Genomic DNA, 26,723 nt, shown 5'->3' with positions numbered 1-26,723 from the left:
AAGTGTTCTCAATTTATATTTAGTAGTGAAATTGCAGCTTCTATTCAGAATGGAGAAAGGGCTTGCATACTCAAGAACTAGCCTACTTTTCCTAGCTTTACTAATCAGCATAACAAAAGGTATTTCTTTTACCTACAAACCCTGTCTTGATAGAAGTTATTGAAAATGAAGCAGAAGCAATTATCCACTCCCAAAACACACACTTAATCCCTATATTTTATTAAGAGCGGTTTTTATGATCCTGAAGCAATTAAGTTAATCATTATTTAATTTTAGATTACTGAACTGAAGATTTACTTCAGACACAAGCTCACTTTCCACATAATTTAGTCTCAGTAATTAGAGATGTACTTTACCCAGAGGTGGCTTGTTTAAAGCGTGTTATCTAATTTCACAAGCCTTATGCCATGAAATTTTCGTGCAGAAATCTACAAATCAAACTTAAAAAAAAAAAGAAAACCCCCAAAGAATCTCAGATTTACCAGACTGCAAACCTGTTTTTCCTTAAAAATAAAAAAAGAAAAAATATTCTTCAAACATCTGCCCAACTAGTCAGATGTATCACAAAAACTAATACAAAGCATTTCTTTAACTCACCACTACCTTTAGCAAAGTTTAAAGCCATAACAACAAAAAAATGCTTTTCTCACACAAATCACTTCCTTTACAACTTATTTTAACCAGGATGTAATGTCTACAGGAAAACGTACATGTCTATTAGGATGCCCAGCAGGTATCTGCTACAGGATGTAACCAGTACTCAATCACTCGGATGCTTAACAAAGACTTCTGTGACAGTGTTATCAGAGGAACATAAATAAAGACCAGGCATGTGGGTTCATACCCTGGATATCATACCATTTGAAAACTGCTCAATTCCAACCTACTTCAGACAAATTTGTGTAAGCATACTGTTGAAACCAACCCATACTAGGAAATGCCAGTTAGCCATTCAGCTAGCTACTACCCATCCAGCTCAGCTTTAGGTCTGTATACGGTTAATGGCATCACTAGCTGCCAGTCCATCTGGGCTGGCACATTGCCCAAGGCCAGTTTTATGTCAAAACACATTTGCTGTTTTTGGGAACAAAGGGTATCATCTTCCACTGCTGCCATTAGACAGAAGAAAAACAGATGACCAGGCAAGCATTTTAAAAACATACACCACTTTTTGCAACTCTTTGTCTTCAAAATTGTCCGACAAAAACAACACACACAACTCCTCAACACTCAATTAAATTCAACCATATTCAAACCAATAAAGAACTACCTCTATAAATGCAGAAGATGTAGATTCAATTCAAGACTTTAATGCCAGTACTTTTATGATCCAGTTTGACTTGCTGCATAGAAGAAAGGCTACAGAACTCATTTCAGCAAAGATTGACAACAAAGAAGAAAGTCATACAGCTGCAAAGAGATCAGGACACAACAGGTTTGCTGAAGGGGAGTAACTCAAAATAAATATAAGTAAGTCTCAGCTTTCTGGATTTTCAACAAACATTATTTAACACTTTATCATGTGGTATTGCATTACATATGCAGAGTTGGAGACCGGTAGAGGAACTGTGACACCAGTAAAGATCCTGCCCAAAAGAGATGGTGACAGACAGCATGGGAAGAAAAAGCTGCAGACACCTTGGAAGTTACTAATGGAAACACCAAACAAAGCCCAACAATCGGTCTTCTGCTTCATTTTTAACTGATTAATGGCTTACAAAAAAGTAATTATGGCAGCTGATGACAAAGTTGGAAAGCAATTTGAATATGAAGGTGTATTGAGTTGTTCTACAACAGGCACCACGACTTTAAAGACTGGAGCCATAAGAGTGGGATGAAAGTCACTAATATACAATGCACAAATCACATCTATAAAATAAAAAAGCCCCAGCTAGACACTGAAAGATGATCACTGCCTGGAGTAGAAGGGCCTGGATGTCCTAGCCCATCCTAGCACAAAATGGCTGTGAGTCACCACCCAGATGCAGCTGTGAAAACACACACATGCAATCCTAGGATGTATCCAGAGAAGCGTTTCCAACAGAGACAGGAAGTACAGGGAAGTACATAGGAGGGACTGCTAAGATCCCATCTGGAATACTGCACAAGAGAGGCCGCCCATGTTCAAAAAGGAGGCACTAGAAACACAGAAAAGTGAAGGAGGATTTCCAGCACTGACAGCATGCACGGAGACCAGCATCCACAGCAGAGGGATGCAGGGGTATTTACAGGGGATGCAATTGCTCCCTCTAAGACAGTAAAGATAACCACTAGGAAGGGAAATAAAACATTTGAGCCAAAAAAAAGGCTGCTGATACCAGAACAAACAAGTATCAACTGGCCAGGAGTAAGTTTAGGCTGGAGCCTATCAGAACAGTAAAGCTCTGGGAGAAGCTTTTGGTGATGATAAACATACATGCTTAAGGAGGCCCTTGTCATGAGAACGACATACTACCTGCTTTCTATAGCTCCAGCCATTTTTGTAGCTGTCCCATCTAAACATTCATTGCAGGGTCTATGAAACTATCACCAAAAGCAGCTGGTTCAGTTCTCAGTGCTGGTGAAGGAAGGCGGTACATGGTGTACAAGTTACAGGGTGGGGGGGAAGCTGATTTATAAGGAAAACTGTAAATAGTTACTGTAATCTTTCTGCATATCTAAAAGGAAAACAAATATCGCCTAACTTAAAATAATAATGTTAGCCATTTTGTTTACATTAAAATCCTCACAATGCAACTATGGCAATAAAAAGCGTGCATTAAAGCAGCTCAGCAAGCCATGAACAGTATCTAATCCTACTTCCCAATATCCCACAAGAAAGAGATCTGTGGAACAGATGCAACGGAGCATGCCACAGTTCAACAAATCGCATCATTCAAGCCAAGCTGCTTCTTGGAACAAGCACGTTCTCTGGTCTTGAAGCAATTCTTGAACACTGCCTTCATGGCATATCAAAGGGATCTTTGCCTTTTCACTGCCTGTGTATAGCATCTCTCATGCAGACATTTTACTAAAACTGACAAAACTGAGGTCAAAGTTCTCAGAATGAAACACTGAAACTGGTAGGAGAGTAATTTCTGGTTCGATACTGAAGCACAACAGCGTTATGCAAGAGAACAGGATTTGAAAGCAAGTTTTGGTCTGACACTGTTTATTGTACTGGTGCCTGCATAAGACGTACTTGAGCCCCAACGTAAGAGTGAGAAGCTCTTCCCATTTAGGATCCTCATCTTCCCCACTTTAAAAAAAAGTATAAAAAAAACATGAACTGGAAATTGCAAGTTGTATCAAATTGCTTTTCTGATGTCTTCTAAGATTGAACAGATTTACGCAGTACATTGAGGATAAAAGTCATATTTAAGTATATACATATTTTTCCATTTCAAAAAAAAGTCCTCCATTTAAATATAAATGCATGCCCATACACTTACACAACTTTCCTCTTGCATAGTACCTTGGATTGAATTCAATATGATAACCTCCAAAACCATGTTTCCATTAGCTATTTTGATACCACAGCTTTGAAAATATTCTCAGTGCTCCAACATTTAGGACATATAGGACTCAAAAGTGGACATATACAACTCTGTCTTCAGCATCATCTCCCAAGTGGAACATTTCATTCCTTTGTGTCTTTTTTTTTAAAAAAAATTAATTTATTAAAACTACTGAATCCATTTTCTGGTCAGTTTCCTTCCTCACCATAGGAAGTATCAATATCTTTGCATCTCCTGATTATCTGCTTGACCCCTAGCTCAGTCCATTCCCTGAAGACCATCTTCCATATAATATCCTGATGTTGACAGAGGAATGGCAGTTTAAAAAAAAAAGTGAAAACAAAAAGGCTTGATAATGTGTTTTTAATCACAAGTTAACTTTCTCCCTAGATGGTAAAACTGGTTTCATGGCAAACCTCTCAATGTCTTATAGAATCATACTGATATTAACAGAATGGCTTCAGGAAATTAATTCCTGCCACCATCCTACTACTGTGCCCATCATCTCTTAGAAAGAGAGCCCCTAAAAACTAAATGCTTCCCTAATGATAATTGGAAATTATTGACTCTGAAAGTGCTTTCAGAAAGAGAGGTCTTCACTTATAGTAGGAAAAACTAGGAGAATGTCAATAAATTATGAGGGGTTTACAACAAACAAATCAGAAGTGTCATGTGTCCTGTCCCCCCCCTCCCCCATAACACATAACTGAACTGTGAACCTTCTTGCCATGGCTGTTATAGGTGGCATAAGCAGACTCAAAAGAGAGGGACCAGAATTATTAATGAAATGTAAATGAGGAGGATATGACAGAGCAAATAGCAGTCATTGTGATGACTGTAAATCCTTTTGTAAGGCATCCATTATAAGCCAGACTACTGACCTGGATGGACCACCAACAGACTCTCTCCCTTTTCAAGATGGAAATTAGACTTCTGCAGCGAACAAAGCATTTAATTGTCCATTGCAACTTGCAACCAAACCCTTCAGTTTAAGCCTCTCTTTGTAAGATGGTAAACAGATAAGCAAGAATTAAGTGGATGAATGTATCTGTGGCCTCATAACTCTGCGAAGTTCTCTGTTCTCTCATCAAGAGAGAACTTGAGCACCAGCAGACCAGTTACATCTAATTCTGTCCATAGCCTTCTACGGAGCCAGGGCTCTGATGGATAAACATCCTCCAGCAGGTTCAGCTGTGGCAGCCCAAAACATTACCACGCCCTCTTGTCCATCCCAGCCTTCTGCTAGGGATTACTGCTTCATAGCTGGAACACCTTCATAGCCTGCACCTTAGTTGCTCCAATTCACAACTTGTTAGTTTAAACCCCTGATGAAGGTGGGTTCTTGCCATGACTCTCTTTTATTATTATTTTGTTAAAGGCAGCAAACTCCACCAGGATTTTCCAGCTGTGAACTGCTGGGGCTAAAGCACCTGCACATGGTCCTCTCTGCAGTGCCAATGGCTGGTAACATCTGGAAGAGCAAGCAATGTCAGAGATCATTGCAGCAAGACCTGGTAGACAATCCTGGCCCAATTTGAAGAGGCTGAATTATTCTTGGTTAAACATGTTATAAGACTTCTGATACTTGAGACCAGAAACAGGGTAAGTCCTCAGCAAGTTAACTCAGATGTCTGTATAGTACTATAGTGCTTAGTTGGAAAGCTTTCATCTCACTCCTAGCTTCAAATGTGACATATAGGGAAGGAAACCATCGCCATATGAAATTACATAAGCTGGAAAAACCACAGCTGCCCTAAACAACTAGAGCAGAACATCTTTGAACCAAGTTAAGTGTGCCCTGTCCTGGGAAATGTTACCCCAGTTACAGTCCAGACGGGTTTACTCCCAAGAAATCTAATAATTTATCTGCAATTTCTTAGAGACTAGTTACCCCTGAGGTTTTCCATGACTTAACCCTGACTAAAGGCCTAGATAAAAAAACAGCATAAAAGAATAAGTGTAAGAGGAGAATTTGAGTAGGCTCAGGCAAGGTTTCTGCATTTCCTTGTCTTTGGGAATGCTCGGGTTTCAGTTGGGTTTATTAATGAAATTTAAATTGTGAATAAATCTTGAATGTTGATGCAAGCTCATCCGTGCTTTATAAAAGAATTTCCCAAACTGGCTTCTGGGAAGAAGTAGGCTCTGAAACAGGATCTAAATTATTTTTGTAAACAGCTATTTAACTGTAAACTTAAGTTTTTCCTACCACAATGTATAACATGACAGACTTATGTTCAGAGTAATTCCAGTGTGGGTTTTTTTTTTTTTTCTTTTAAACACTGGAATAGTCTTTTGCTTAGAATATGCCCATTATAGAAAATGTTTATGGTAATTCTGCCTAACAGAGCTACATAAAGAATTTCCTTCACAGAAACAAGGATAGTTAGGTGCTGTATTCAGCGCCTAAATGTTAGAGAGAGAGACCTGCTGTGGAGTGAGTGTGGAAAACATACACAGGAATGATCTGCAGGGCAAGCAATAAGCTTAATTTCCTAATTTCCCTCCTTTTACTTTTCAAGTCTTAAAAAAACCCCAAAACAGTTTAACACACCCTGGGCTGATTTCTTCTGGCTGACCTTTACAGCGGCACATTCCTTTCACTACAGTGCTCCTCCACCGCCTCCATTTTGTGCCCTGCCCCAAACCCTGGGGCTGAGGGTCCCTGCACTGCATTCAGGGGGAAGCCTCCATCGCGCAGCTTCTCTCCCATTGCTCTGATGGTTTTTTTGGTGTGCAATAGATTTATAGGTAACTTTTAGAGCTGCAGGTCTTTAAATGGCCTTCAGTCAGAAAAATAAAAAAAATCCCAAAACACAATTCTTTACCCACTAACGAGAAGCAATTGATCATTAACTTTCATGCTCTGATCTTCCACAAGCCATTAACTTTCATGCTCTGATCTTCCACAAGCAGACTTTCCAGGTACTCCAAATCAATCATTTTCTTACGAATTCACAGATAAAGTTAATAGGAAGGAGTTATGTCGTGGGATTTGAGAATTGCAGCAAGTCTTTGGCAGAAATACCTTTCCTTTATGGGCCTCGAATTTGTAAGGTTCCAAAACAAAAATGTGTATATGAAGGGTTAGTCACATCAGGATTAAAACTCCCAGCAACCTGTGTGTGCCCAGCATGCCAGACTCACGTCATCTCCTTGAGCTCACCCATACACACCCCTTCCCTGTCCACATTAAGTCCATTTTAGCAAGAGACGCCACCAGGGTCATGAGTCAAGCAGGCTTGGCTAAAAATATTTTCCAGCACTGTCCTTCATCTGCCTCGCTGTTGTCTACCTCCGCCTTAATGCTGGAGATCCTTCAAGCTTCCAAGTTGTTTGCAAAGCGCCTACTGCTATCAGTGCTAGCACCAGCAAACCCCAGGAGACGGCCACATCCTAGCACTGGGAACAAACCTGCGTGGCAGCTGTTTGTAGCTGAGGGATCCTCCTCCTCAGTAGTTATTTTACTCCCCCTGGTTAGACTAAACTAACTGCACATAATTCTGTTTATTCACTATTCATAATTCAAATACAAGTGAAATTAAAAGGATCTAGAATGGCAATGTAGTTAAGAACTTTAATCAACGTGAATAGCATTTTAGAAATAAAGTCTATTATAAAGCACTTGAACTAATTAAAAGTTTACTCCCTGATCAAAACCCTTAGCATTCTGCATTCAGAAAGTAAAAGCTTGTTAAAGAGAGCTTTAAAATTCTGTATGGCTGCAGCTAAGATCTGAACAGGCAACAGTGAAACTAGCCGCACTTGCTATCCTATCTCATTCAGTAGCATAAACAAGTAAAGAACAGCTAAGTACACCTGTATCCTGAGAAAAAAAATAATTCTTCTTTGTTATGGGTGAAGCCATTTTGCAGTGAACAAGGTGATAATTTTGGATGCATCAGCTCTTCAGGATCTGAAAAAAAATTATAGATGTTCCACATACTCCTTTCCAAGCAACAGTGGCCAACAAGAAAATTAAAAAAAAAAAAGCCTTCAGAGCTGACTGCCGAGGCAGAGAATGCCTAGCTTATCTTCTCCGGAGAACCTGTGCACTGGACCTTTAAACTAATGTCTTTTTTCCCTTGTTTACACAAGGAAAGTTTTTTAATACCACCTTAATAGGATTTTTAATTAATCAGAAATATACATAAGTAATAGATTCTCAGAAGCCTGATGAAGCTTGAGCTAATTGTAACCTAAAATAACAATGTAATTCCTAAGAGGATGCACTATCTTTACATTGTCCTAGCTTGGTCTTGATCAAACACAGCAAGAGAGTGAATTACAGAGATACATTAGAGGTTAAAAGCAGAGGAAAAAACCCAAGTCAAATAGAAGAGCACGCGGCTGAGGAGACGGAATATACCTGCGATCAAAGGGTGACACAGCATGGGTGTTTTATTAATCTTGCAGGAGTCCAGCCAACAACCCTGCCAAGGGGTTGTCCACACTCCTCCCCGCAGCTGGGGCTGCTCCACCTGTAACAGGCAGAGAAAACCTCACCAGACCGCTCTCGCTCACGCCAGCCCCGGGGCTGGCATGGGCAGCAGCAGGGCCCCAGCTCACCCCGGGTCAGCGTGACTGAAGCAGGTGCCAGCTATTTTTGTGTCTAAACTGTGATTTACATCTGACCTGTTATTAAGTTCAAAGGGAGGAGCAGCCACAGCAACGCCATGGGGAAGGTGGCGTGATGTGCTCCCAGCTCATCGGTGGAGAACAGGAGGCTACGGCTGGGAGAGGGCAGGCAGTCATGACTCTGAAACGCCCGGTGGGCTGCAGGAATGGTCTGCTCCACCTGCTGTAAGCCAGCGGCTGCCCAATGCTGTACAACCTGTGAGATGCCAAAAAGTCCTGACCCCTTCCTCCCCATGCATCACACAACCCACTTCCGACAGCACCAGACTGTGGGTAGCACACACTTGCTCGGACTGATCTCAATGTTTCTAGGTACCAAAATGTGTGCATAGTTTGTAAATAAAGGAGTGTGGCACCAAATTATTAAATATTGAAGTCCTGCATGACAGGGCACTGAAGTAATAGTCAAATCTTAAACTGTTTTAAACATGTCAACTGATTCACTAGTTCATTTTCGCAACACAGATCTCAAAGGACTATTCAGAATGTAATCAGCAAACTATGCACAAGGAATCGTGTCCGCAGCAGATCATCTGCAAATTGAGAGTTACTTCAAAATCCATTTCACGTAAATCATTCTCCCACTACGAAAATCGCAGCTTCTAAGATTAGAGATCTTTTCGAAGATTATTCATTCCCTCATCTCACACTTAAAAGGATGCCAGAATTACTATATCCTGGACTGTAACCGAAGCCATTCAGTACAAGCAGCTTTCCTATCAAGGGACCATCTTTTCAGCAAGATACATTATATATATCTTAAGGTTTGATTGAGCTATTTAGTATCTTTTTCTTTTTTTCCATAAATGCAAGAGCTGAGCAGTCTTCTAATATCTGAGATTGCAAATGCCCAGCTTCTACAGCTGCAGTAATTAAACCAACTTCTCATGCCATTACCCACATCAAGTCTCTTCCTTGGCATCTGCTCTATTCCCACATTGCACTCTTAAATCAAACTAAGATAAGCTATTTCCTAAGATCAGCTGACTTGTCTCTCCCTCGAAATCACTGCAGCCAAAATGATTCTGAGCAGATATGAAGTGTCTTGCTAAATATCCAAAAGGTCTCTTTTAAAGGGAAAAAAAAAAAAACCCAGACGTCAATGCAAATGGATATTTTTAGCACCTGAGTTCTAAAATAAAGTTATCTAAAAAAAGCATGATCTCTGATGAAGCATTACCAGAAAATATATTCTACTGGAAAGTCTGCTTTATGAATCTTAGCTACATGAGCAGTGCAACAAGTACATCACACCACCCATTCAACCATACAAGTCTAAGGGTTAGGAGTGTACACAGAATAATGTTTCCTCGGTTTCAAAGAGGTGCTTAAAAACAAACAAACCAACCAACCAACCCAGAAAGCAAACTCCTCAGCATAATCTTTTTGTCATTCTGCTTAGATGCAACACTTCAGCCTCATGCTTAAAAACTGCCGCCTTGAAGTATTTCTAATTATGGAACCCCCCAAAAAACTCAAGACTGCTTGTGGGTTAGCTGTTAAAACAAACCCACCACCCCCAACTCCAGGACACACCATACTTCAACAAAACCTCAGGTCAGCAGCAACAGCGGCAGCTCAGATCATATAAACATTCAGGCAATAAAAGACTACTTATTTCTTCCTTGTTGTGTTTCCTTATAGCTGTCACCTTCTTGCCGTGAAGACCCCTGCCCTGTTACCTCCAACGTGTTTATACTACGCCAGTAGCCTCGTGCCTCTGATCTTGTGCAAATTATTCTTTTCAAGGGCAGAATACAGATTATCAAAGGTGTGGGTTATTTGTGTGGGAAGGGATACTTCAGATAGACAGGAAAAGCAAAACTATGTCAAGGAAGCTTCTCCTAGTTGTAGTAAACTTTCATTAAAAGAGGAAATAAAGGAATTTAAGACAGGGTCTTACATCCACAAAAACTGGAAGATAACTTGTATTTTGAAGCTAACAGCATTTGAATTTCCTGCTCAAGAAAGATACCTGTTACCTGCCCACAGTTATTTTAGATTTTTTGAGTTATACTAGATCTCTTAACGTACTCATGAAAATAGCAAAAGGGCAGGGGAGGAGATGGGAAGATACTGGTAAAATACTTACCTCTATATAAACTCGAAACTCCTCTCTCCTCTGACCTTGAAGGACTCTGTCTTCCTTCCAGATATTTCCTACCTAGAAGACAGACATGTCTCATCACTCAGCCATACCCTCCAAGTATTTTTCCAACTGGCATTACCTACACATTGACAGCTCTCTGATCCCAGGGTAAACAACAGACAGCTGAGGGACTCCAGAGTACAAAATTATACCAGAAACATCTCGACACACACACTAATAACAAATGAGTAAGTTTGGTCAGCAGCAGGTTATTACTACTTTCGTACAGTGCAAATCACCTGAGTCTGCAACTTGCCACAAGGTAAAAGTATGTATTTTCAAAAAATTATAGGCCTTTCCCAGTTAAAGATATACATGCCTCAATTACCACAATCTCAGACTGACCCTTGTACATGTGTCTTTGGAGACCTTGCACTGCATCACTATTGCACTATGGAAGGCAGCAAGACTTCGGGTTAATTTTACACAATTTTAAAAACAAGCTGCTCTGAAGGCTTTTAATGGAGCAAACCCACCTAACTCTCTCACCCAGTTTTGAACTATTTTTTTTCCCTTCTGATTAAAATGTTTCCTATCCAGCTGTGGTTTCAGTTTAGTCTTCTGTAGAAAACTAAAGATAAGGAAATAGCTAGCTTGAATTCAAGAATCCTCTCCTCTTAGCCAAATAAAATTCACAAAAAATGGAAATTCTCTCACTGTTGCCAGCTACTCCCCTACTATAAAAAAAAATAGTTTATCATTGTAAAGTACCCCAAAGCAAGGCAACAGAAACATCCAAAAACCTTTGAAAGACAGAAACCAAATGCTGTATACCCTCTCTGGTTATTAAAAATAAAACAAAAACCACATACTCTTAACAGAAACAAAATTAGGGTTTGCTTAAGAGAAGTACATTTGTGGGAGAAGGGACATAATATCCAACTTATTCTTATTTCCTGGATTAAAAGCCACTAAGCTCACTTGACAATTTTTTTTTTTTTTTTTTTTTTAGACAATTTGTCTACTTTTTGTGAACTGGATAATCCCTTTTCCAAAATGCATTAAATTCCAGAATAAGCATGTCAAGAAAAGTTTGTCCAGAAACATGCACTGTGAATGAACTGGGTTTTGCCTCTGGCAGTCTTCCCTTCTGCTATATTATTTAATGCCCAAATTAAGCTGTTTTGTGGCTTTTGTTAGTACTCGGGTGTCAAATTGACCACATATAACCTGTGCGCTGAAAGGCCAATATGCAGCTAGCTATAACCCATCTGTAATTAGAGTCGCTCACATACCCTTCTCAGCACTAGAGCTGTCTGATGTGCTCCTCTGAGCAGACCCGCACAGACACCCTGCAGATAAGAGCTGGTTCCTTAACATGGGCCATGAACACAAGACTCACAAGGACACATGCAAACAAACAACTTGGGGGGTCACTCTCAGGACAGCTCATGCTGCACATGAGCTACAAAAATAGCTTTTCAAAGTAATTAAGACTCCAGCAAGACCTCCAGCACATGCCCCTACTATGAGAAGCTGGAAAAAGCAACAAGGGAAGTCCAGCAAGAACACCACTGAGCCCTAGCCATAGCCAACATCAAAGGCACCAGGGAAGCCACAGACTCCATCGATCTAAAATAGCACATTAATCCATAGCACCAGTTTGCTTTTGAAGGGAATGCCCTATTGCTTCTGCAACTTGGATCACAGAATGATTTTGGTGTGCACAAGCCAGATTCCCTTTGGATGAAGCCAAATCAGAAGATCCACCTAGACTGTCACTCTAAACCCCACTGGTGATGCAAGCATCCAAAGCAATGGGCAGCCTGCACCTCCGCAAAGCTCCCCAGCATATCCCAAGCAGTAGGAGACTCTTCAACCATCACAAATTTATGCAATACCTGGAATACCTCACGCTAAACAAAGGGTTACATAGCGCCCTTTGCACTTTTGTAAATAACGTACTTTTGTATTTGATGTTAACCACCAGCTCTCAATTCTTTGTGATCCACTTTGCCTTCCACTGAGGCCTCTCTTGCCTCAGTGCCATTTCTCTTTCATCAATACCTGCCCTGCCTTCTGTTGCCTTCCTCACCATTGCTGAATGCCACCACTTCTTTCAGCTTTATTTTGTATCGTACTGCTTCCAAATGTCCTTTCCTATGGCAAAAAAATCAACCTCCTTCAGGCTCACAGACCCAGCACGGTGGCACCTGGAGTTGCGTGGAAACACCACCACTCATCAAGCAATGCTGAAAGGGGGTCAAGGTTTCTCTAGTGGCAAGAGGAGGCTAACCAACCAAGGAGCAAGACAGCTGACTTGCAAGTGCAAGAGGACTGGTGATGGGTGTCACAAAGATCAAGGGGATGAAGGTTGCCTTCTTAAAGGCCACAGAACACGTGGGCAACATGGCAGGCATACCCTTGCTACAGACATCTTCAAACAGATCTTTGGGCACATCATCAACCCTACCCCCTACCACAGTATGTGCATGTGCTGGGGCCAGGGTCATCACACAGGAGATACTGTAGCACAGCACAGTCTCAATGCTTCCCATTCCCAGGCCCTACAGGTAACTCCTATGAGGGAACATCGATGTTCAGGGAATGGACACTTCACTTTATCCATTCTCCCCAGTGGCCAACACCAGCAACCTCCTGCATTAACACCTCTGATTCTGACCCAGGTAAGTACATTGCTTTTCTATACGTGTTGCTAGGGAAGAAGGATGTGTGCACATGAGTCTTCAAGATGAATTACAGCGTGCTGATCTTGGGTCTGCAGAGAGCCAAACATCAGCAGTCTGACTGGGAAGACTGTCATGCCTTTAAAAGCAATTCCACAAGGGCAGAAGATCGCTGTTGCTCACAACGTGGCAAGCAGCTAAACTAGGAAGCACCTCTCCGCTCCTTGCCCTGTACAAGAGCCTCACTCAGTCCTGCTGACCAACCACACCTGCATACAGCATATTCTACCACGGGCCACAAAGGCCCTGACTATGGCCCCCTCCTTCCCCAGCATAGCAGCACAACCCCAGAAGCACACAGGCCTAGGTCACCCCTTGATCCAGGTGGGCTGTTGTTTGGCATAGAGCAGATTCACAACAGTTACTGATGGGATGCCCTCAAAGTCCACCAGATATTCCCACCTAGCTCTCCCTCCAGCACAGGCCAGCAAAAAAATCCAAAAACAAAAACACCCACAAAACCCCAACAAAACAAAACAAAAAAACCCCACAACCAAAAACCCAAAACCCAAGGGATCAATATTTCTGGAAGAGCCCCTTTCCTTCTCTTCCCTTTTTGCTCTCTGCCTCTCCCCTTTCTCCTGCTCCCCCTGTGCTTCTCTGCCTTCCCATGCTGCAAATTTGAGCAGGTGGCAGGACAGATTCCTGCACTACGGCACTGGCCATAGCAAAGAGGTAATTACCATGCATGGTAGAATATCCTATTCAGAGCTCAACTTCACCTGTCCCTTACAAGAGGAGCAAAAACGGGTCTATGAGTTTATACTGCCTTCCATCTCCTTCTGCTGCTCCCACTATGCTGCAGAAATCTGTCTTCACAAGCCTGGGAAAACTAGTCAGAGCCCTGCATCATATCCATACAGCAAGGACCAAACAGTTTGTTTTTCTCTCCTCCATAAGGTCCTCTGATGTAGAGGAGGTCTCAGAGGCAGAGGCAGCCCCTATTCACCAACCCCAGGCATCTTATCCTGAAGTTTCTGCAGGCAGAGGGGCAACGCATGCAGCAGCAGGCCAAGCCACTGTGGCATCTCTAGTCCTGAGGGGGTACTTAAGAGGGGAGGAGAAGAGAAGAGAGGAGGGAGACCCTGGGCTGGCGCAGGGACTCAGAGCAGGCCCAACAAAGGGTTTTGGTTCAGCTCAATGACAGATGGGCAGAGAGCCTGGTGAAGTGGCAGCTCCGGCAAAGTCCTTCATCTCCATCCAGAGTCCCCACCTCATAATCACAGACACCAGCAGGTACAGCAGAAGTGCAAGAGTGAGGGGAAAGCTGTCACTGGGGCTGACAGCCGACATCCCCCCAATTCACAGAGCTTCTACCCAAGTATTTACATTGGGCCAAGAAGACACAGCATAACAACAGGCTCCATTTAGTGATGACTGACAAGACTTCTTCTGTCATCACAACTCTAGAGGAGGTCTCTGCCCTTCTAGTTAATGTTAATAAAAATAATCCTGGCCTAATCCCCCAAAGGCACATTTGGGATATGGGACGCCTGTATGGTTTGTCATATTCCTTGACTATCCTCATCCTAAAAACTCTAGGCACCACCGCCTTCCCTCGCCAACCTCTTCCCTTGAGGTGGCAGCAGCTAATACAAATCTTACCAAACTTGCCTTCCTTTCCCCACCTCAGCAAAGCAGAGAGACACTGCCCCTCAAGCCCACTCCCCTTCCTCTGAATGGCAAATGACTCTGTCAGATGAGGTCTCCTCAAAGGAACGTGACAGCAGTCACAGGCACAAACCTGGATATGAGGAAGCCCCAAAGGGTTGGAGGCCCAGCAAAAATGCTGTCAAGACTAATCAAAAGGGATCAAAAGGGATGATTTATTTGAATGCCACCAGAAACAGAATGCACACACGTGTGCATGCACAGGTATGCAAACACAAGGAGGGCAGGTTAAGCAGATCCAGAGTAGCATCGGGAATCTCCTTTTTCTTCAGCACAGACATTTCACACACTAATTAGTCATGGTACATGGTTTTGTTCCCCCATTCCACTCTGACTGCTCCCGGCCACTGATCACAGTGGTGTTCCTCTGTGATAAGTGTCCTAGATGAGCGCCATGCTGGGTGCTCCAACTTTTTGGAGAAGATATGGGAGGCTGACATTACAGCCTCAGAAAACGTTCGCCCACATCTTCAGCAGCCACCTGTGATTCAGAGGGCACTGGAAATATTTGTGTCTCACCTTTTGTGCAGGCAGAACACTCCATCTCAGTAAGGCAAGATATGAGGCCATGGCGCGGAAATACCCTTCCATGGTCCAAAGCTGGCAGGACTGCCAAAGGGCTGCCCCCACTGTTTACCTAACAGTGGTCCTGGGCCAGGCACCAGGCTGGAATCAATACTGCTTGCACTGCCTGGGGATCCACAGAGGGCGAAGGCCCAGGTTATCTTGTTGATAACTCCCATGACATGGAGGTAAAAGGTTTGGAAGATAGCCTTGGAAACCTTGATCATAACTACACCCAGACTGGAATTGCTCACCCCACATCAGCTCACCACTAGCAGCAGGAACTGAGGGTCATGAGACTTTACAGATGACAGTCACTCTTTTGCACAAGGTCTGGGCTGCTAAAGTTTCATTCAGTGACAACAGAGATGCTGTACCATCTGATGGCAAGGCCTTGACTGTGCCTCTTCACACACAAAAGCTCTGTGCCTGCTGCTGGCCATTTCATGTGATGTCTCGAGAGCAATGGCATCCTACTAGACCAAGCTTCTCCACCAGGGCCAGAGAACAAAGCAGCTGCAAAACTTCAGAGAAAGCTCTTACTTCTACCTTCTTCCCCAAACAACAGGATGTCCAGGAAGGTGAGAGTCTGGTCTTTTGGGTGCGCTCCTGGAGCAGTTGATGGTGAAAAACACCCACCTCCCCTGACATCACTGATCTCAAGAGTCAAAGAGGGGATCCAGGCAGCAGGTTGCATAGGTCACTCAAGTGAGCAGGAAGAGAAATAAAGTTTGTTCCCACAAGAGGCTTACACAGGCACTACTGACAGGGCAATGACATGCTAGCATCATCCCTGTGAAACAGGGAAGAGGACAATTTGACACTTCCTGAAGCAACAGTCCAAAGAGCAGAGGTTAGTGGGACAGCTTTCCTTCAGAGAGCTCTGCAGCACACACACAGGGAGGACAGTCAGTCCAGGGAGGAGGCTAACTCAAATTCAAAGAACATTAAGTAGACAAAGCACGTAAAACTGAAATCTGATCTCCTGGCCTGCTCCTACTGCTGTTAACGCAGACAGGGCCAGCCACAACTCCCCTGGCAAAGAGATCCTCTCCCTCATAGAGAAGAGTCCACAGAGAGCAGCTCCAAAATCCCGGCCAAAGCCCAGCACTGGCACTGCGGGGAAGAGACAACTTCTGCTAAAAAGCATTATGAGTATTACGTGCCATAACTGCAGTATGGTTCCGTTGCTTGGGGGTTTTATTTGTCTTAATAAACTTTTGCTTCAGGTATCTGTGTGACAGATACAGTTGGCCCCTAGCTGTACTTTGGTTCAGGCTGACTAAGGGGCAACAGGCCTCATGCCCTGTGCTGAACCTGCGAGCTGGAAACCTCCTGGCTCACGTACAAGGGAGTGAAGGTGCCTCAGAAAAATATTGTGAAGCCCAAAAATGCAAGATAACCAAAGTACAGAACAAGATACCAGAGCTAAAACGAAGACATCTATCTTGCCTATGCCATTGACTAGCAGCCAACTACTTCACTCTATAAATATTACCATCAGGATGGGCCCAATTTGAGCTCTCCCTGACTTGCAGCTGGACTGCATGCCAGGTGGCTCTCCCCTTGAGCCGGGACGCCTCTCAAGGTTTGAGATTCCTTACCCGAGACTGAGAGATCCTTCCTTGTCCAAGGCAGAGAGATCCCTTACTCGCAACAGATCCCGGTAAGTGACTGATGGCATGCTGAATTAATACTAAGGAAACATTACTAATCCATGCAGCTACTCAATATTATTATAACCTTTGTACAGATAATTCCATTAGACATAAACCATTGTCCAAGTCTAAGATTGGACCTAGCCGCACCTAGGCTCCATAAGGAGTTTAGAAGGCAAGGGGGTCAACTCTGAACCTCATGACTCAATGGGAGGGTCTTCCTTACCCTTTGCATCGCCAGTCTCTGTATGAATCATTCTAACTCAATTCTAACTCAATTTTCCTTTGTATGTTTCTTCCATGCAGTAATTAATAAGGTGAACCTTGACATCAAACTTAGTGAACCTTGGTAAACCACTGTTAAACTTTGTTAAATTCCATTGAATGTATTGAACTCTGTCAAATTATTATTTTACCTCAATAAAACATATTGCTGCTTCTCTCTTTTGAGTGATGTGCGTTCCACTCATCCACAACAATCTGATGGACAAGTGCCTTTTCAATCTTCCCCTCCCTCCAATATGTACCTTTGTTATTGTGGTTATAATCACCACAACTACTAGAAAAAAACAGGGACTAGCACATTTATTTGAAGAACTGATAAGGACAGAAAAGCATACCGTATAGTCCTTTGATTTCCAGTTTGAGCAATATCCTGAGTCTGAACATTTCACATGGGTGTATATTTTCCCCCTTCCTCCTCCAAACACGACATTCAAAAACCCAAAGGTTATCAAACACAGAGCTAGTATTAATCAGCCTTTCGGGATCCGAATCCCATGGGCTCAGGGAAAATTGCTGTAGAAGCCTGTTTTTTCTTCAGTGGACTTTGTGCTGATTCACAAGCTACACGGAGAGTTTAAGGTAAGGGTAGGACTCCATTTTGGCACACACCCAGCCAGGCAATGCAGCCACTGCTACTTGAGACACTACTCTAAAGCTAGACCAATGCTGCTAAAGGCTGGAAGGCCAAGCTTGGTCCAAAACAAGTCAGGTGGCAAGCCAACAGCTAAGCAGGATGGATGACAAGGGCTCCAGTCCTTATGATCATTTTTTTGGACCTCTTCTACGGAAGTGCCCTCTTGGATCCCGCAGCAGTCAGAGCATTCCAGCAAGTAACACCACCAAGTGCTTTGCTGATCAGCCCACTGCTTCCTGAACGTGGCCCCTTTCCGCCTTGCCGTGAGACATCACCAGCCTCCCACACCAGGACTCCTCTACAGACACGCACATAAGATATCTACTGCCCTGGCCCTTCCACGATTCTGGACAGGTACCTAGATCCTACATAGAGGAGATAGCAAGGGATGGAGGGAATGTTTCCTCACATCCAGGCTCACCCTGACATGAGGGGATTATAATGGTTCTTCAAAATTGAGGGAGGTGAGGAGCAATATTTTAACCGCGGGGGGGAAAAAAACCCAGATATTTATCATTATTTCTGGAGACTGGAATATTTTTTCAGTAATTTCTTGTTCTATTTCTGTGCTTTCCCAGCTCCTGCACGAGATGTGCATGCTGACCTATCCTCCCAACCAAGAACATTTATTAGCCACTGAAATCTGAGATACACCAGATCTCACACACACTCACATTATCACCACCTAGATGTAAATCGTCTGGTGGACCTCAGTGTTTGCTCCCCAAAGAAGGAAGAAACTGCTGCAGAACAAAAGGGAAAAAAAATCTCTTGATCAGGCAGCTAACTTTGCTTCTAGGGGTTCGAGTAGCAGACAACAGGGAACAGTCAAACTGGGGGGTAGGGACAAAAGGAATCAAAACGTTTAGTGTAGGGAACAGACTAAACAGATCCGGCAGCTGCCTGCAAAAGGAGACAGAAATGGCTCCACCTCCAAATGGGACACCAGGACCTTCAGAAACACTGAGGATAAATCCTGACTGTAGCTGTACATTAATACCTTAGTACCATCCACTTCTGTTCATGTTTGGACAATACTCTGAAGCCTGGGGAAAGTACTAATTTGAGCACAGCTAATCACTGGGCTGATGAATCAGCTCACCAGTATGCATTCTCCTTTGGGAGAGAAGAGAGAATTGGCAGGGGACAGCACTGCAGAAGACGGCAATATGAGGAAACAGCTGCTGAATTTGATGCAGGAGCAGCCCATCGCGTAGAAAACATTTTGGTGCAGTGTTCTTGGCCAAAATCATCATCCCCAGCCAAGCACATCCTACAGTACATAAGGAACAAGCAGATTCCCTTAGGAAATCTACATTTCCAACTCCAAAATGCTGGAACAGCAAAACCCAAGGCTTTTGCTACTGCACATGAAAGTAACAGCAAGACAGAAAACATTCTCTATCACATGGCAAAGATCAAGGGAAACCCATACCAATGCAGTCCTCTCAAGGATAGCACCAGTCGTGTGCATCCAAAAGTGATGAGCTTGTGACATACCTACATCTGTATTTCATGAAACCTGTACTAGTTTGAGAATAGTTTTTGCAGCAACTTGTGGTCCACTGGCTTAAAGTCTTCACTGTTAACTTCACTCAGTAACCTTTCATAAGATTAAATGCAAAATGAACTTCAAGTGTTTTCTATAAAATTATTTTATAAAAACTTTAGAAAGCGCTCCAACTGAAACAGGAGTGCAAAGCCCCAGGTAAGACCACTATACAGTCCAATGGACTTGCTGCAATTTGCAGAAGCAGTCTTCCTGCCTCTTCAGCGTGTTGCAGAGGTTACTGCACTTCTGCTAAATGAGGCTTCCACCTTTCCCTTTTCCCACTCCCTCACAGACAAACTCAAGCATCCGAAAAGCAGCCCTCAAGACTGCAGCACCAAGCCTTGCCACGAACGCTCTTCCCTACAAACCTCCAGGCTGTCATCTGCCTTAGAAAAACACTGCTTGGGAAACACTGAAGTCAGGGGAATGGCAAGCAAGCCATTGCCCAGAGCAACCATAGGAAAAATGTCTTTGTACAGAAATAGTTCTCTGCTCATTGACAAATATGCTAGAATGAGTTTAAGGATCCCAACATCACGGGCCTCTGCTAGTTAGTGAATTTCCACAAAGGTTAAGGCCAGTTGTCTACTGACACACCAGGAAGCCTGGTTGGGAAAGGGAAAAGCTCAAGGCTAACAGCTTTATCAGTGACCCCAAGACACTCTTGGAGCCACTGCTGCACTAATGCCCTTCAGCGTACTGCCAAGCAGCTCTTTACATCAACAGTAGACACTATACTGGGAAACAATGGGTCAGGAGTAGTGATACACAGCAATTTCCCAGGCAGCGATGGCTGCACAGAGAGCCAGGCAGAGGTGAACTATCACATCCGTGTGCTCCTGCACAGAGCTCCCCTGGACCAGCACCAGCACTGCAAAGCTGACCTTCAGCACGCAGAGGCTGTGCTCCCACCAGCAGCTGCCCTTGTCCTTCGCAGCTATCTCTCCGGATCAGGCCATGCTCGTTTCCATATGCAAAAACATCTCCAGGAGAGGCTGCAGCAGGTAAGGGCATCCAAAAGCAGCAGTTCAATTTCCTCCTCCACCCAGATCAGCCGAGCAGCCACAGCAGCTGAACAGCATGAGCAACCAGGCTGCGCAATCACACACACGCCTGCTGCAGCTTAAATATCTTAATGATTCTCAGGATCCCGCCACCAAGCTATAGTTCCACCTTGCTGTCTGACAGCAACCCAAAAATGGAAATGGAGAGGATAGAAGAATTGCAGGAACTGGTGTTTGAGCTCACACTTGCAAAAATCTGGCATCCTTAGAAAAGCTTTCTACGACACTCTGGAAAGTGAATCCCAGAGCAGAGAGACCAAACAGCAGGTAAGGGAAGAGCCCACAGCCTGCTAATCTTGCAAAAACAAGCTGCCATGCAAGTGTGTTGATTCAAAGAGAGGTAGGTCAAAGCCATCAGGTGGACATGTTCTGGATTATTTCACTTTTATGACAAATTTTATGCAAATACATGACTGCACAGGAGTATTTGTGTGGAACAAGCCCTTATCTATTATCAGTCCTTCATATGAAAATCTACCACCACTATTAAAAAAAAACCTGCACAAGCTGAATTCTTTACTCATCACACAAGATAAAGCTCCCAGGTACTCTTGCCTGTAAGAGGAAGTTTGATAAATAAGCACTGTTCTCTAATTGGCTTTTTTGGGTTACAAAGATTTGATCAGCATCCTCCTGCCCCTCCAGCCAGGTCACAGATCAGTTACGTTAGACCTCTAATAAAAGGTGCAGGCCAGTTTCAGCTTTGATGGCCTTTATTTCCAAGCTGCCTTAACGGGACAGAGCAATCTTATGGAACAAAACTGCATTTCACATTTTTGTTCAACAAAACACTAGTTTACTGCTGGACTACTACAGTCTTCCCACCTGCAACATTTTCAATGACTGATAATATCCCACCTCCAGGACTGATGTACTCTCCATGCAAAGACAAAGAACCACATAATGAAAAATTACAACCACGAACGTACATATGCTCCAAGGGCTTTTCACATAATACAATCTATTTCACCAAGCAATTTTAGACTTTGAGGAACAAAAGTGGGTTTGTATTCCTATGCCAGACCGGCAGATCCTCTCCTTTCTTTGAGAAGTAAATAAAACCTGCTCTCAATTCTGTCAGCACAGAGATAAAGATCTAACTTCAGCAAGAACTGCAAGTAACCCAACCTTTTAATTTTTCCTAATGCTTAATGCGTCCCATCAGTGGCATACTAAAGTTTTACTTATTTGTTCTTTTTCTGCACAGCAGAAAAGAGCTTTCAGTCTGTGTGAAAGATGATGCCTCCGGTGCTCCCCGTGGGCCTCTTATTTATTGTTCACTCTAACTTCTTTCTCCTGCTGGCAACTGGAGACTCATTCACCAGATTTCCATGATGACAGGTATAATAAGAGACAAGCAGATATCTTCTATTGCATCTCTGGACACCTGCTCTGAAAGCGTTTTCTGTTCTTGCGTGCCGTTATTTGAATACGTGAGTGACCTTTCCAAGGCAAGCGACAGTTTTCCCCAGAAAAGGCTTAGTCCGACTGTCAAACTGAAGGGTGGAAAAAAACCCCAACACTTGCCCTCTGCAAATATCTTCCAGTGCTACCTTTGTGAATTGAGACATCAACAGCCTCCAAGACTTATTTCAAGCCCTGTGAATTATAAGGCTTAAAGCAAATGGGGCCTTACTGTTGTAGTACAAATAATACTATTGCACTCTGCCTATCTATCAAGATTTTAGTAATACTGAGTCCTGTGTATGAGCCCTGTTGTTTTCTTCACTGTTTTTCTTCCAGGTGACCAAAAGGACTACTTTCCCCACAAAAGCCTTGACAGGCACCCGGAAAAGCAAAGAGGTAGCTTTTTTTAATTCTAAATACCAAGACACTGAAAACAAAGGGAGGGCTCTATGTACGTAGCTCATTCCTGAACCTGGTGAGCCTCGTGACTTGGAATTATTGCTTCCTCCAAAGCCAGCCTGAAGAGTAGAACCATACTAACAGTCTTTCACTATTTGCTCAACGGCTTTCAAACCAGTCAGTCCCTCTACCCAAAAGGTATAAAAATTAGGTCCTGGGGAAATGGTGAAGAGGAAAATATGCACATCTTCAGAAGGTGGGACAGTCCTTGAGTGAGGGGAAGCAGAGCAGGTAAAGGAAATTCCATAGGAGAGTCAGGAGAAGAAACAAGAGCAAAGAAAGATGTTGAAGATGCAGGGTGGTGATCAGGAAGCATGGGGAGGAATAGGAGCAAGAAACAGGGCCTTGCTGTAGTGAGGGGCTGATACAAACAGGAGACAGGGGTGTCAGGCATCCACATCGCCATATCCAGTTCTGCCTTTGGTAGTTCAAGGATTATGTTCACAGACTGAAAAGTGTGTGTGGAAGAGCTTCACAAATAATTTCAACCACCAGAAAACAAGTCTTCAGCAGGAGACTCAACAAGGACAGCTGTTTCAAGTTTAAAGAAAACAAAAAAACAAAATCACAAACTTTATCACAGTCTAAGTCCCCGCATGGAAAGAAATTTTACAGCAGATTAAACCTCAGCTGCTGGAACTAAAACTTAGTAAACAAGAGCCATCAGCTTCTGGATGAAACAAAGAAAATTCAGGTCACAAGCCATGTACTTCAGCAAAGTTCACCAGCCACTGGAACAACTTACCAAGGGCCAGGATAGCCTTCATAACTGACCATTTTTTAAATGAAGCCTGGAAGTTTTTCTTGGAGACAAGTTATAGTTTGCGTACAGATTTATGAGACACAGAGTTAACCCTGGGATAATTCTTACACCCTCTACCTTTGGCTTGTGACCTGAGAACCCAAGGGGTGGGTGTGTGAAGGGGCTGGGGAATGAAAAAGGGGCAGCAAAAGAAAGTAAGAGAAAGTACAGAAAAAGATATAGAAGGAAACAAAGAAAGCATACTGATAATGAAGTAGAACGAGTAAAAGCAGCCTAAAAAGAGAAAGCGGAAGGATGTACATAATTGTTTTCTTTTAGTTGAAGATGCATGGGAGGAAGAAAAGAAATGGAACAAGAGAAACCAATTCTGTGCAGGAGACTGGGGCTGGAGAGGGGGCAAGGAGGGGCCATGAGGGAAAAAGAGACAACTAACTTTGTTTCCTCAGATCACAGAGTATTTCAAGGGTGAGTTTTCCAAGTGCAAAATTCCCTGTACCAGAGAACCTGGGTCCAGCTTGCCATGCGGTCCTCCGACCGGCCTTGCATTGTGTAGGCAGTACACGATGCCACGTGACAATAAGCCAGAAAAATGCTAACCCTAAACCATGCCCCCAGTCACACTCGCACACAGCCTGATTCTTCCAGGTGACAAATCCTTACACTTAGTGATCCCCTGTCCAAATGAAATGTGGAAGCAGATGCTCTTTTAAAGCCACTGTATTCTTTTGCATGCTGCCTTGATCAATACAGCCTCTGTTTATTTGTTGTTTCAAGCTCAGTGACAAGGTACAGCAGCGAAACTTTACCTGGACACCAGCTTTATGGGGAATCAGATGTGTGTGGGCGTTGCGATCTATGCAAAAGGAAAGGAGACACCAGGATAGCAGGTATCGAAACACAAAAGCACAGGAAGCAAGGGACTACCTAGCTGGGCTTTCTCTCTCTGCTTCTTCAAGCAACAACTACAGGATCAAATAACAGTAACCAAATTAAAAGGGTTTGCCACATAATGATGTAAAGATCTGAACTTTATAGTCAGGGTAGCTAAGGCGGCAAACTATATAGGACAGATCAAAATGTACTGACCAATTCATTAGCCACGGAGGCTTTAAAGCAGGCTGGTTTGTCTCGCTTACAGCTCTATCAATGAAAGCAATCAGCCTCTCGGAACACAGCAAGAAAGTTTATTTAGGGCAGCACAGCATGCTTCTCTCACCTCTGCTAGCCATGGGATGGTAACTTGCTGGGGGACGCAGACAGAGGGATCAATTCCCTCATCAGATCCGAGTTTACTCCTATTTTTGCTCTAAAAATCACATCCAGCAAAACACAAACAGAAATGTTTAAGTGGATAAACTCTGCATAAAAGCTTACACTTTCTGCAACTGAGCACTATCATTTGGCAGAAAAAGACAGCAAATACACACAGCATCATACATGTACACAAAAAGTCATGGGCAAAACTCAAACTCAGGGAAAATAAGCCTCCTAGAAGTCCTATGGAAGTAAAAACAGGGGGGTTTGGTACATCCCCTTTTGCTTCCACCTACATTTATGTTTCATCCACACAGCTTCTTCTACTTGAGATTTAAAAAACAAAACACGAGACAGACAAAACCACCCCCAATAACCACAGACATGTTGTTCCCTCCCCCCCATCCCAAACAGTCTCTTTACAATTCCTGTAATACTACTCTGGATCAGCTCAGTGATCCCCACACTGCACAAAGTGGTCCCAAGCAGTGTTCACTCTGGAGGTATCAGGAGCAGAGACAGAAACAACTTTGCTAATGTACAGATATACTCAAATGACTCCAGAATAACTCAGGGAAAGGGGAGTAGTTCTTCCCGAACACTAAAGACAGCTGGCAGTTTACTCACACCCCATGCAGAAAGGCTTTTAAGTATTAAACAGCGTAGTCATAAAGAGATTTATTCCTTCTCATGTGCACGCTTCCCCCTGCTTCCAATCGCTCTGCTCCTGGGAGCTCCATCACTTGTGTTAAAAAGAGTATTCCTTTTAAATCTACCTACTGCTTTCAGATTAATTTCACAGCACGGTTTTTAAAATTTTAAAATCAAAGAAAAAAGATAACACAACATTTGACTGTAAGAAAATAACATTGTCCAAATAAGTCAGTTTTTTTATACAGAGAAAGAAAATAAAACTAATTTTTTAAACACAAAGGAGGGCAAAGGAAGAGAACTGAACAGTCAAATACTGAGGAACCAGGCTTTTCTTTTTCTTTTTTTATTTCAATGTGACAGACTTGGGTGCTGCAGTAAGACTGTCTGCCTTCAAGCTCCATGAAAGAGAGTCATGGCATCTACATATCAGAAGCCTATTTTCGCACCTCGTTGTCAGCCTAAGCATGGGGGTTAGGTTTCCTCTCGTTCTCATTTCCCAGATGCCACAAGAGGCTAAAATGGAACAGTAGAGCCACTTCCTACCCTACTAAGGAACTAAAAGATTTAAAAAATTTTTTTAAGAAGTGAGATGCCTCTCTACATCCATCACATTCATTTATTTCCACATATCATGGCAGGCAAAAACTGTCTCATTATCCTCACGAGAAACAGAAATTCATACGAAAAGACAGCACTTCCTAAGTGGATGAGAGATTTAAAAAAGGATTGCTGTTTCAGGAATATGGAACCCAAAAAACAATAAAACAATATGAATAATTAACGGTTAAAATATTTATTGGCACATGGAAGATAAAATTCTATGTTGACAGAGCATCCTAAGTATAGTGCATTCAGCGGTAAGTGGATTAAGAGCTCATACGCACTTCAAAGGAGACACCGAGGGGCGTTACAGCTTTTCTTTTGCGAGCTCCCAGCTTCACCTTGCCCCCCAGCACAACCACCTTAAAATACCAAACCCCAATCCACTTTTAGCAAGCTGAGAAATAAGGTTGCACCACCCCTGCCAGATAACAGCTAATCCTGCAGCACCAAAGACCTGCAGCTCCTAAGCAGACAGGCTTGGGCCCTCAGGGAGGTCCATGAGCAGCGCTGCGGGCTGACCCACCGAGGGGCTTGCCGCTCCAGGAGCAGGGGAACCACACGCCGCCCAGACGGGCCAGGACCTCCAGGCACAGGCAGCCAGAGGAGCCTCCCTGACTTCACCTGTGCCTGCACCTCACGCAGCAAGACTTAACCTCGCACTGCTCGGGCCCGCTGGCACGAAGGGATGGCAAGCTCCACGTTCATGCGTTCTCCTTAATCCAGGGCTCTTTTGCAGATGAAGCGCCCCACGGCATCACCAGCCCAAGAGACAGCTGGTCAGATGCTCGCGTGTTTGCACACCCTGCTACCGCCAGATGTGTCCAGCTGCATGCCGCCGCTAGTATGTCAAAAGATTAGGAAGGCATTGCTAAAATGGCTGGCGCCAGCCCATGCTGGTGCGGAGCACGTCCGGAGAGGAACAGCAAGTATTTACTGACCCTTATGTGTGCACAACACCACTCGCATCCTGCAAAGATCCAGCCGCAATCTCATGTTGCTTAAAATATAAATACCATTTTGAAACGTCACATAATCAGGGTAAAGTGCACAGGTAGAGCAAACATACAAATGCCCCCTGGATCACCAAAGCCAACCCTGGCACTGCTCATACACAGGCAGATGAATTTGAGAAATATCGTCACAGACTTCAGCAAGTTTTACTGACCGGCACAAGTCAGTAGGAACAG

The 26,723-nt window shown here is 43.5% G+C and overlaps 1 protein-coding gene across 7 annotated transcripts in view; it reads right to left on the bottom strand.

The window, feature by feature from the left end:
• AGPAT3 (1-acylglycerol-3-phosphate O-acyltransferase 3) overlaps positions 1-26,723 on the bottom strand; it is a 108,019-nt gene that overhangs the window by 63,323 nt on the left and 17,973 nt on the right. For 2 of the 7 annotated variants that reach the window (XM_072847542.1, XM_072847523.1), the window contains exons 2-3: positions 10,225-10,296; positions 7,864-7,975 (exon numbers count right to left, since the gene is read on the bottom strand). The exons of 3 other annotated variants lie outside the window; for them this stretch is intronic. The gene's annotated coding sequence lies outside the window, so the exon portion shown is untranslated. The remainder of the gene's footprint in view (positions 1-7,863; positions 7,976-10,224; positions 10,297-26,723) is intronic. 2 more of the 7 variants (XM_072847514.1, XM_072847506.1) reach the window with 1 other exon arrangement.

This window comes from Ciconia boyciana, chromosome 1 (genome assembly GCF_034638445.1).
Source record: "Ciconia boyciana chromosome 1, ASM3463844v1, whole genome shotgun sequence".
Classification (NCBI taxonomy): Eukaryota; Metazoa; Chordata; class Aves; order Ciconiiformes; family Ciconiidae; genus Ciconia; species Ciconia boyciana.
Note: the sequence above shows the minus strand (reverse complement) of the source record. Positions and strands in the feature narration are given on the sequence as shown.